Genomic DNA, 12,043 nt, shown 5'->3' on the forward strand with positions numbered 1-12,043 from the left:
CTTATAAAGGTATATAAAAAGCAAGTCAAATCTACTTTTACATTTAGTAATTGACCCTTTTTGAAAGGATAAAATTACCCAAAATGAGGTCTGCTCTGAAAAATTCGTGGATTTATGATCACTCAGTAGAGGAGGGGGGTGGAGATAAAGATTTAGGAATTATATTCATTGGAATAGGAGGTTATGGTGTGGTAACAAACACCTAGCTTAAAATCACAAAGGTTTTGCTTCTCAAAATCATGACATGCCCAGGTGCTCTGTGTCATACTCACCAGGGCCTTTAGCTGAAGGAGGCTATGCCTAAAAAAGGACTTTCACAATCCCATTGTGACTGAGGAGGAAATGTGGACAATAAGGTATTGGGTTTCAAGCTTCCACACTGAAGTTACACATGTCACTTCTTGCATTTTATTAGCAAACAAAGCCCTGTCATCACAGCTAATTTCAAAAGGTCAGCAAGTACATCCTGCCATATATCTGGGAAGCAGAAACCCAAAATATTGGATGACCAACACTGATGACCGCCATAGGAATCACAGTCATGTAGACAACAGGTGAAGCTATGAGGATGAATGAGATCTTCTACTCCCAGGGAGGAAGAAAATTATAAAACACATTTTAATAATATCACCCCTATACTCATATTTCCAAAGCGCCTACTGGTAGCTTAAACTCACGATGTCCTGGGGCTCCTGGGTGGCTCAGTCGGTTGAGCATCCGACTTTGGCTCAGGTCATGATCTCGCGGTCTGTGAGTTCGAGCCCCGCTTCGGGCTCTGTGCTGACAGCTCAGAGCCTGGAGCCTGCTTCGGATTCTGTGTCTCCCTCTCTCTCTGCCCCTCCCCCACTCATGCTCTGTCTCTCTCTCTGTCAAAAATAAATAAAACATTAAAAAAATTTTTTAAATAAATAAACTCACGATGTCCTAAATCAAACTCATTATCCTCCCTACAAAGTGAGTTCCTTTGACTGTGCTTCCATTTTGATTAATATCACTACTATTCACTTAGTTGCCCAAATGAGTCACCTTGGAGTCACCTTCAACTCCTCCTTCACCTTCACTGGCATAGCAAATCAATCACAGCCCTGCCTCCAATAAATATCTCACAAATCCACCCTTCTCTATTCCCTCTCTATTTTTCTTTTCATTTTTTTTTTCTTTTTGGAATTTTCCAAATATCTTTTCTTGAAAATTCTCCCTATTGTGGAAAAACCCAGGTAAAGACACAACTAAAGAAGAAAACATTTAGAGAAACCTTAAGAGAAGAAAAATGGGGAAAGAGGAACAAGTGTCAGGAATATGTATATAGCTACCCTGCCTCAAAAGAAAGTCACCCTTTAGAGTTCTTCTCCCTGCCCCTAACTTGGAAGGTTTATACTTTTTGTTTTATTTTGTTTTTTATAAATTTATTTATTTTTGAGAGAGAGAGCACACAAGTGGGTAGGGGCAGAGACAGGGGAACAGAAAATCTGAAGTAGGCTCTGCACTGTCAGCAGAGAGCCCGATGAAAGGCTCAAACTCACACACTGTGAGATCATGACCTGAGCTGAAGTTGGACGCTTAAACAACTGAGCCACCCCCCAGAAGGTTTATAGTCTTAAAGAGAGAGCCTGATTCTTTGCACAGAATAGTTTATAGTGTTCCAGGAGTTGAAATTGTGAGACTGCATAAAATCTCCAAGGGAGAAAATGGTGAAAAAGAACAGAAAGATAGAGTAAACTTTGGGATGTGCATATACTGATGAGTAAGGTATGAAAAGAAAGCAAAGTCAGAGAAAGACAGTAAATAAATGGGCAGAAGAGTGGGAGAAGTAGGAGAATGAAGTGTGCACCAAAAGAAAGATAATCAACTGTTAAATGCAGGTACAGTCCAGGAAGAAGACCACCCCCAAGAATTTTTGACTTGGTCATTGAGTGGTTGTATCCTTAGAGTCAACAGATGCAGTGGGAGTGTGAAAAGAGGAGCTCGAACCCAGGCAGCAAGAAGTAAGGGGATGGTCCTGTGGCAGCAAAGGTAGCATCCTCCACCAAAAATTTGCTAGTGAGGTCAGAGAGAAAGTTCCATGAGACAACGAAACCAAAGGAAGATGTTGTCCAAGGTAAGGAAGACATGAACATTATGATTTTTTTTGACCAAGTGGAAAGAGAGAAGAGGATAGACTGAAAAAGGTAGAGAGAAAGAATAACTAAAGGAAAAGTATCCATTTCCTCTAGTCTACCCAACCCCAACCTAACCCCATTGGTAGAATAGCAGCTAAGGAGGGATAAAGGAGTATTTTTATCACTCCATTTTTTTTCTGCCATTGCCCTTGAAATGTACCCATTACTTCACATAAAATTTTTTCACATAATAACTTTAAAAAAAGACTCATCCATATTGATGAGAGAATTTTCTAAGTAGTATTTTTGGTAAGGTTTCCAACCTTGCCCTCCTCCCTCCAAAAAACTCCACTCTTTTATGAAGATATAGTTTGAAGTAATATTATTATTAGCTAGCATTTATTTCATCCTTATCATGTGTCAAAACTCTTGCTGATTGTCAATACAAATTTATGAAGTAGTTACCACTTCCATTTCCTGAATGAGAACACTGAGGTCAGAGTAGTTAAGTAATTTGCGAGGGTAATATTTACTCCACTATCTAGGGCTTTCATCCACTCTGGTACAATGAGTAAGTTAGCAATTCATCATCATACAGAAGAGCTAATACAAACTTTGGAATTCTACCGCCTTTAAAATACTAAAAAAATCAAGAGGAAGGTATATAGTTTATTTTCTTCTTTTCCTAGCCATTGAGATGAGAATCAAATACAAGTTACAATGTTTGTATTCATCTTCCACCAGCAATCGATGAGATTCCCTACAACTTCCTCAACACTGTGTGTCATCAAACATATGGATTTTTGCCAGTCTGTAGGTTAAAATATGTCATCTCAGAGCAGACTTAATTTGCATTTTTCTGTGCATGAAGTCTAGGATTTTTTTTATACATTGAAAAGCCACTGGGATTTCTTTTTCTGTAATCTACATGTATCTTTTTTTCCATTTTCTGCTATATTATTGGCCTGTTTCTTATCCATTTCTTACCCGTATATATTAGAGTGATTAACCCTTTAGAAGTTGAAAATTTTGGGGACGCCTGAGTGGCTCAGTCAGTTAAAACTCTGACTCTTGATTTCACCTCAGGTCATGATCTCACAGTTCCTGAGATCGAGCCTCCGGTCATGCTCTGCGCTGACAGTGTGGAGCCTGCTTGAGATTCTGTCTCCCTCTCTCTGTCTCTCCCCCACTCCCTCTCTTTCTCTCTCTCTCTCTTTCTCTGAAAATAAATTAAAAAAAAAAAGAAGTTGAAAATGTTTGCAATTTATATTGTCTTTTGACTTTGATTATGGTGTTTTCTACGTGCAAAAGTGTTTTTTTGTTTTGTTTTGTTTTTAGTGTAGTTGTATTTATCATGCTCTTCTTTCAGATTTTACATTATTGTCAGAAAGATTTCCCACTCTAAGGACTTAAGGGAATTTCCTTCGCCTCCATGTTTTCTCCCAGTACTGTCAAGGCTTTGTTCCTTAACTTAAATCTTTGATCCATTTGGAATATATTCTACCATAATGGTTGAGAAGATCTTTTTTTTTCAGATGTTTATAGAGTTGGCCCAACACTAATTTTTGAATAATCTACTTTCACCATGTACTAAATTCCAATATATATTGAGGTCTATTTTTGTGTATATTTGACTACTTCTAGATTCTCTACTTTGTTTCATTAATCTGTTTCTATTCATTTACCTGGCACATGGTTTCATCTACTTAAGCTTTAAAATATGATTTGATATATGGTATTACCTGTCTCATTTCCCTCCCACCAGGTCCACCACCATACCCTTCCTTCTCAGCATTTTGTTGGCTATTCTTAATTTTCAGTGTAAATTTTGTAATTGAACTATCTAGTTTCAAAAAACCAAATTCTTATTTTCATTAGAATTAGCTCAGAAAAAAAATGACATCTTTATGATGTTAAGCATTTCTATTGATTTGTTCAAGGTTTGCCAGTAGAATTCTTTTGTGTTCCTAGGGAGTGTTTTAAAGTTTGTTGTTATTCTTACTGTTGTTTAAATAGGTCATTTAAACATGTATTCTTAGGTTTTTAATATTATGAATCACTACTATATCTAGGGTATTTTTCCCCATCCTATCTTCTGTTCGTATATGAAAGCTATCAATTTTTTTGTACTAATTTTGTTCCCACTAATTACCAAATTCTCTATTTGTAACATTTTTTTCAACTAATTCTCTTGAGAATTTCAGGTAAAAGATTACATATTATCTACAAATAATGGTGTTTTTATTTCCTTCTTTTCAGGTACCTGCTTTGGCTAGTACTTCTCAAGCAATGTTAGGTAATATTAGCAATAGCAGACATCCTTAACTTTTACTTGTCTTTAAAAGGAATGCCACTCTTTTTGCCAGTCAACTTGATTCTGGCATTTCCATTGAGCCAAATACATTTTATCACATTAAGAAAATATTCATCTATCCGTATATTATTGGGATAAATATTTATAACGACTCTATTAGACTAAAATTTGAATCCTTTAACACTGTGGTAGATTTGAAACATGGGCACAAATTCTTTGACACTCCTTCCTCTAGAGAAGTGGGGTGTCTCTGCTTCCTGCCTTGAGTCTGTGTGGACTGGTACTTCAGCCAGTAGACCACAGCAGAAGTGATGCTACATGACTCTAGGGCTACTTCATAAAGGGCCATGCAGCTTTCTCCTTTTTTTCTGGGAACACTTGCTCTTAGATTGCCAATGTAAGAAGTCTGGTGATCCTGAAGGCACCATGCCGTGAGGAAGCCCAGACAATATGGAGATATCACACTTTGGGGCTCTGGTTGATTTCCAGCTGAACCCAGGCTTTAGTCGTCTCAGCCCATGCACCAACCATGTGAGTGAAGAATCTCCCAGATATGTCTAACCCCCAGCCATTCAGATGAGGCCCCAGATACTGTGCAGCAAAGTCACCTGTGCTGTTTTCTTACTCTCCCTCTCTTTCTTTTTCCTACTCATTTCTCTCTCCCCTTCATCACCCACTGGTATATTATTAATTTTCTGTTATCTTTGTACTGATAAATAAACTTTTCACTTTTATTACTTTATCTCTCAGCTTTAAATAAAATAATTTGTCAGTTATTCCCCATGAGGACTCAGCAAACTTATTCTGCATTTCAGTATATCTTTCATATTTTCCTTTGACTCCCACCTCTCTTCTGTGTTCTTCTATTTCTGCTTTGTGGTCTTCATTCATCAAGGTAATTGCTTCATTGAGTATATTTTTATTTTAATTCATAGAAAATTGTGAGGACAAGATTTTTATCTACTTAGGAGTGTTCTCCATCTGCTGGTTAGTTTTGTTGCTTTTTCCCACGTTTTTTCATCACAGGATCTTTCTAGCAATGCATTAAAAAAAAACACAACTTTTCATCAGTGAATGAGTTACAATTTCCCAAATCAGCCATTTTCAAGAAGTTCTTTTACTAGGGAGGGGCCAGGGTAGCCTTCCAGGCTCCATTCTCCTTCACTGCTGCCCTAGAATTAGGCTGTTCCCTGCCAATACAGCTCATCTTCAGATTCTTTATTAAGCCCTTTACTGTATTTCTCAAAGCGGGAGAGGAGCACTCCCACACCAGCCCTGCTAACCTGAATTCCTGTGCAATTTTGTTAACATTAGCACTTCAAGTGAGCCCTGCCCCTTCAGGAAGAGTACTTTTTGCTGGCACCCCCTATGTTCCACCATCCCCGGGATGTCTCACCATCTGGGCTGCTTCTTTTTGTTTCCTCCTCTACAGCTACTACACAGTGTCAGCTTCTCCTGGCAGCTCTAATAGGTGTTGCCGAGTCTGTGGTTTATATTTGTCTCCTGGTTGAAAATGACAGGGGCTCTTCCTTTTCTGTTTTTTTTTCTTTCTTTTCCTTTTGTATGATCCCTAAGACAAGAAGGGGGGAAGTGCTGTCATGCAGCCTCATGCATACCAGGAGTCTGACAACATTATTAGGGATATACTCTTCTCTTGAGAAGCTTTATGCTTCCCATTTTATCATGGTTGACTTTGGTTTTGTTACTCTGATTTTAATGAATTTACCCTCATAAAAATAGTTCACTTTCTTCTCACTCAGTGTGTGTATAAAACTTGTTTAGTCCATCAGAGGCTTTCTTAGCTAGAGTAAACCATCTCATCTGGGAAAGCATAAAAATAATGTAAAGGGAATGATAAGCCCAGATGCAATAGAATTCTTCCACTCAGTCAATCCTGAAATGGAAGCAGGATTATTGCAAACCAACTTATGATGCCTTACCAGCTGCTGAATTGGATCCCGCTTTAACTCTGCAAGATGACAGGATGAACTTATTTTCTTTCATGTAATGAAACCAGGATCTTTCATGGTCAGTAAGAGTGTGGAAGCATCTGGATTCATTGACTGCAACAGACCTTAATAGTGTGTAACTCGCTGGGGGAAAATTGTGTGTATCATATTGTCATTTTGCATCTGTTACTCTGATTAGGATCATTGTAATACATTCAAATTCATTAATGGTGGCTACTTTGGATCCCTAAATAATTAATGGAATCATAGGTGTCTCCCTGAGCAACAACCCAATGGCACTGAGTATTAGGCAGTGCTGTGAGCTCTGAATAAACAGCTCTGACATGGCTGCATCTGTTTTACCAGGCACCTCCTCTTGCACCAGCTTTCTTAGCCAAGCCTGCAAAAAGGTGCAGAGCCAAGAGTAGAAAACAAAGGACAGAGTAAAGCAGTCCTCGTGCATCATTGTGGTTTTAAATGTAGGATACCAGGGGCAGCTGGTGAAGCATTTCTTGGTTTCAGCTCAAGTCATGATTTCATGGTTCATGAGTTCAAGCCCCGCGTCAGGCTCTGTGCTGACAGTGCAGAGCCTGCTTGGGATTCTCCGTCTTCCTCTGTCTCTGCCCCTCCCCCACTCACTTTCTCTCACTCTCTCTCAAAATAAAGAAATAAACATTTAAAAAATAAAAGATAAGTGAATGATGCCAGGACCCAAGTCATCCGGTGACATCCATCTCTGGATGGTGGTGCCTGGGAATCAGCATTTTAATAGCCACCCGAGTGATTCTTGTGTGCCCTAAAGACTAAGAAACTCTGGATAGAGACCTCTTGCTCAGGGAAAAAAAAAAAAAGGTTAGCAAGATGGGGAAAATATTATGTTGTGAATTTTCCTTACCCCAATGCCTAATAGCATTTCAAGGCTTGAAGGAATTTCTCCTACTTCCTCCTTACAAAAAATCTCTGCCTACTCTGCCTGATTTTGTTTGCTCTGCCCAGTTCAGCATGCACTCTGAGGATGAACATTTGACCACATGTGAAGCAAAAATGTTAATATTCTGAGATATTTCTGAGAGCAAATTTAAAGGCATAAAAAGGAAAAGCCAATTTATTAGACCACGATTAAAAACGCGCACGCAATTAACTATGAAAGTGCTTGTTTCCCAATATCCCGAGGACAACGATTCTTGGCAGATTTTTCAATTTATCTGCATTTCATCAAAGTAGAAGACTATACACATAAACGGCAGTGGCATATCCTGGGGCATTGCAGAGGTCATGAAAGATCTATAATCCACACAAATTGCAAACATTAATAAAGATAATACCCTAGTCAGGAACTGTGGAGTTAATGTGTGTTTGTAAATGTCTCAGAGACTAGATGGAAAGAGGAGGAAGAGAGAGAGAAATGAAAGTAGAAAGTGAAGGGTACCTGGATGGCTCAGTTGGTTAAGCCTCCGACTTTGATTTTGGCTCAGGTCATGATCTCATGGTTCCTGAGTTCGAGTGTCACATTGGGCTCTCTGTTGTCAGTGCAGAGTCCGCTTCTGATCCTCTGTCCCTGTCTCTCTGCCCCTGCCCCTGCTTGCGTGCTCTTGCTCTCCCTCTCAAAAATAAACATTAAAAAATTAAAACAAAGAAAGAAAGAAAGAAAGTAGAAAGCAAAGGTGGGGGAGGGGAGGAGAAGAACAGATCAAGGAACTCTGAAGCAATTTACACACCAGAAATCACAGTCATCCTGTGGAAGGAAGCCAGCATAGGTCGGCCTTCTTCAAGGCTGCACTTCCAGACGCCCTCTAGAAAGTATCCATAGATGAGCTCAGTGGCCCCACTCAAGGTGACCACTAGAAAATTAAACAATTAGCAGTATATCAAAGTAGCCAAAAGGAGCCAGAAAAATTCTTGCAAACTCCAGATGTCTAAGTCACTACTCACACAGCAAAATGTCATGAGCACATGAAGCTAATACATGGCAGGCAAGAGACATCATTTGCAAATGGAAATGAGTATTGAGAGAAGAACAAATTTTAGCAAAATGGTACTCGTTAGCCACCATTTGTCAGGCCTTATTAAGTGTCACGCATTAATTTATTTAAATTTAATCCTCTCCGCAACCTTTCCAGAGTACACTCATTTTACTGAGGAGAAAACTAAATATGTGGTAAGGACATTCATCTTGTGACTAGTGGAGCCGGCCGTACAATCTAACTCCAAAGTCCGTGCTTTTACCCACAATCCTACAGAAGAGGCTGGATCCCTTCAGTGAGTTACGCTTGAAAATTGCCCTTCTGGTAAGATACACAGGAGGGAGAGGCTCCATCTTTGGGTCTACATTCAGTTTGGCTGGATGAGAGACGCCGAGAGGTCTAGGGACACTAACCTGGCTTTGGACATAGGCAGCACAGCTGACATTATGGATGAGAGCTGAGACTGGAAATGAAGAACTTCTGGGTCCATCAGACTGTAACTTACATGTAGGTAGTAGATATTCATTAAATAAATTACTTAATTTTTACTTTGCCAACCTGTATTCCCACTGTTAAACATAATATTGCCTGTCACATAGTAAATGCCCCATAAATTCATGATGAATGAATCAGTAAATACATGAACTGCTAAATGAATGCATAGGTTTATAAAGAACTAAGCATAGCCATACTTATCTGTAGGAAATCCTGGCACACAGAGCAAAGCACCAGCCCTACTATCACCAGTTGTATTTGTAGACATTGGCCCCTAAGCTCTACACGAGTATAGTCACTGTCCGAGCTGCTTATGTAACAGACTGTGCCAAAAGCAGTAATAAATGAGGCTTAGGCCATTAGCATTCCCAGGCTATGACACACACCACCAGGGTTTTCGTCCATGGACATTCTTTTTTAGCATTTCCTTGCGCTGCCCTTTTACAGAAGAATCAATCTGGACTTTTAATCATTTGCTCTTTGACCTAAAGCCTATGGATTTACAGCATCCTTTTCAGGGCCATGGGATCTTTATCTTGGATTTTCCCAGTTTAAAAATCAATCTTAACTAATCAGAGCTAATTAGAGATCAACAAAAGCTTCCAATCTCTATCTAGGACCTGTGAAAGTATTTTAAAACCTATACAATTTCTAACTGAGTTGAAGTTCATTTTATGGGCAAGTATAGGAAGGACCCATATTTAGCAAATAGATTCTTTAGTTGTACAAATTTCAATTAACAGATGCCTTAATGACGGAAAGAAACGGAGGAAAAGAAGTTAGACCTCCAAAGTTAGAAACATGTTTTCACCACTATTAGGCGTGACCTTGAACAAATCCCTAGGCCACACTAGATCTATTTGCCCCACTGAGACATGAAGTGTTGAGCTCTCTGCTAGTTCTACAAACACCCAAGTGTCATTTATTATAGTGACTTGTTTATCAACAAGATGGTGAATTATTTAAGGATGTGAAGTAAACTTTCTTCTTCCATCCCTCCCATTGCTTCCAGAACAGTTCAACACAAAAAGCTAATTATTTGGTCAACTGGATTGTAGTAAATCAAGGTCCCGCATGTTTGCCTAGCAAGAATATGAAAACTTTGCCAAATTTATGTAAAGAAGGCACTTCAGTAATCAGAATATACTGCAGTTGGGGGGATTTTTCCTTTTTATTTCTCACACATGTGTCATCGTGTGTGTGTGTGTGTGTGTGTGTGTGTGTGTGTGTGTGTGTGTTTAAGACAATCCATGCTTCTTTCACTCTTGGTTAAAAATTTTAAGGGTATTCATGATTTCCCCAAGTGAAATTTCCATTGAAAATGGAAAATACTCAATTTCTGTTTGCACTAAATGGTTTAAAATGCATGACAATTAACAAATGAGTCACAAGCAGCCTCTTCCTGTATCTAATGCACTGCAAGCCAGATTCATCAATTACAGCAAGGATACAATATTCACTTTACCAAACATCCAGGTTTCTTAGGCTTTGTGCCTGTTTGTTTGTTTGTTTGCCTTCTATTCTCTTTCTACGTGCTCTATTCATAAATTGTCTCCAGCAAATTATAGCAAAGGTGTCTCTCTTCTCTATTGCCACTTTGCAATCTATACTTAACTGCAGGGTAACAGCAATGGAAGCCATAACTAACAGCACCAACTCCAGCCTTCTAAATCTGCAACTACAGCTTGGGAAGAATCTTGTATCGGGGTGTTACATGCTAGATTTGATGTGGATGTTGTAGTCTGAAGCGAAAATTATTTCTACAGCTGGAATATAACATTTGCATAAGTTACAATTAAAAGGGAAAATATAATTACAAATTTTCAACTTAATTTGAATGGTTTGTAAAATGCTCATTTGGCATAGGCAACAGCTTGCAGGCAAACAGAACACAGTCTCAGAGTTGTGTCCCTTTGTCTGAGTAGCAGTGGTGAACTCATTCTGAAGGGTTTGCTTTAACCCCTGAATCCCAACATAACCAGCAGTGAGAACCTAAGGTACAGGGCACTGTTTGCTTTCAAAACAGGATTGCAACATACACAGCAATTCACAAATATTTGCATCTTTTAATTGTTTCTAAAACAGAAGTGGCAAGTGGCATCGAACAGGAATGTTATTTCTCTTGTGGAGTGAATGAGCAGTGGAATTTTAACTAGTTTCATTTCCTTTCAGCTCTCAGATCTGAAATCTGTGGTCACATCTCCTGTACAATGTGTTCTTCATATCACAGTCTCTTTAATGGCTCCTGTTTCTGATTTTCTCCCCTCCTTAATTACATGTCTTTTTCTTGTAGCTACTTCATGCTGAAGGCATGTCATTCTTCCCAGACGCAGACTCGGCTAGGTGTCCGTGCACTGAGTCCGTCTGTTCGTTTGTTTTCAGGGTTTCTTTCTAAGAAGCAAAGGAATCCTTTTATTATCCTCAAACGTGAGAATCAAAATTTTCATAAAATACTTTGTACAGCATGTGCACTTGAAATCCTGCGTCCCCAAAGTCATGATAACCGTGATTATTATGGAACATGCATTGTGTTGCATCAATAGTTTTGAAAAACGAGAGAAAAAGGAGAAAATTATTCCATTCAGTCTTTCTCAGGAAAAAAAATGCATCCAAAAAGACATATGAACAGGAAAAATTGCTATTATTATGAATTACACAATTAAGTATGCTTTTCTATGTTTTTGATCCTTCTTTTCATAGCAATCTTCCAAATAATGAGACACCAGAACATACTCTTGGAAAAAAACAAATTATAAAAACCTATCCTTTGTTCTATTTGCCCTGGAAACTGAAAAAGAAATTCTATGGCAAAAGGAAAATATAAAGTAATAACATAACCTTATTTTATCTTTTTCCTGAGAAACCACAAAGGCGCTGGGTTGATTCAGAGTATTGTTAAGTAGCATGATTTTTTTTTAATCACAGAAACCCTGTCTATTTATGGGATAACAAATACAGGACAGTGAGAGGGCCACCACACCACCTTCAGGACAATGCGCCGCTACTTGGAATGACTGGCTGAAACTAACAAGCAAATTACCTAAATGATGTTCTGGTGCAACGTCATCTTCTGTGCCCCAGACTTGGAATAATTTTATCACTCCAAACTAGGGTACAAAATGAAAAATACATATGCATATATATTTTATTTATGTTGATTACACATATATTTTATTTATATTGAAAAAAATTCTAGGATTTTAATAAATTTTATACTGGGAC

General features: G+C 38.6%; 1 protein-coding gene across 1 annotated transcript in view; it reads right to left on the bottom strand.

Moving 5' to 3' along the window:
• Window positions 1-10,867: 10,867 nt before the first annotated feature.
• Window positions 10,868-12,043, bottom strand: part of RWDD3 (RWD domain containing 3) — a 92,249-nt gene continuing 91,073 nt past the window's right edge. The window contains exon 7 of the transcript XR_007454691.1: window positions 10,868-11,212. The gene's annotated coding sequence lies outside the window, so the exon portion shown is untranslated. The remainder of the gene's footprint in view (window positions 11,213-12,043) is intronic.

The sequence above is a fragment of the Panthera uncia genome (assembly GCF_023721935.1).
Source record: "Panthera uncia isolate 11264 chromosome C1 unlocalized genomic scaffold, Puncia_PCG_1.0 HiC_scaffold_4, whole genome shotgun sequence".
Taxonomy (NCBI): domain Eukaryota; kingdom Metazoa; phylum Chordata; class Mammalia; order Carnivora; family Felidae; genus Panthera; species Panthera uncia.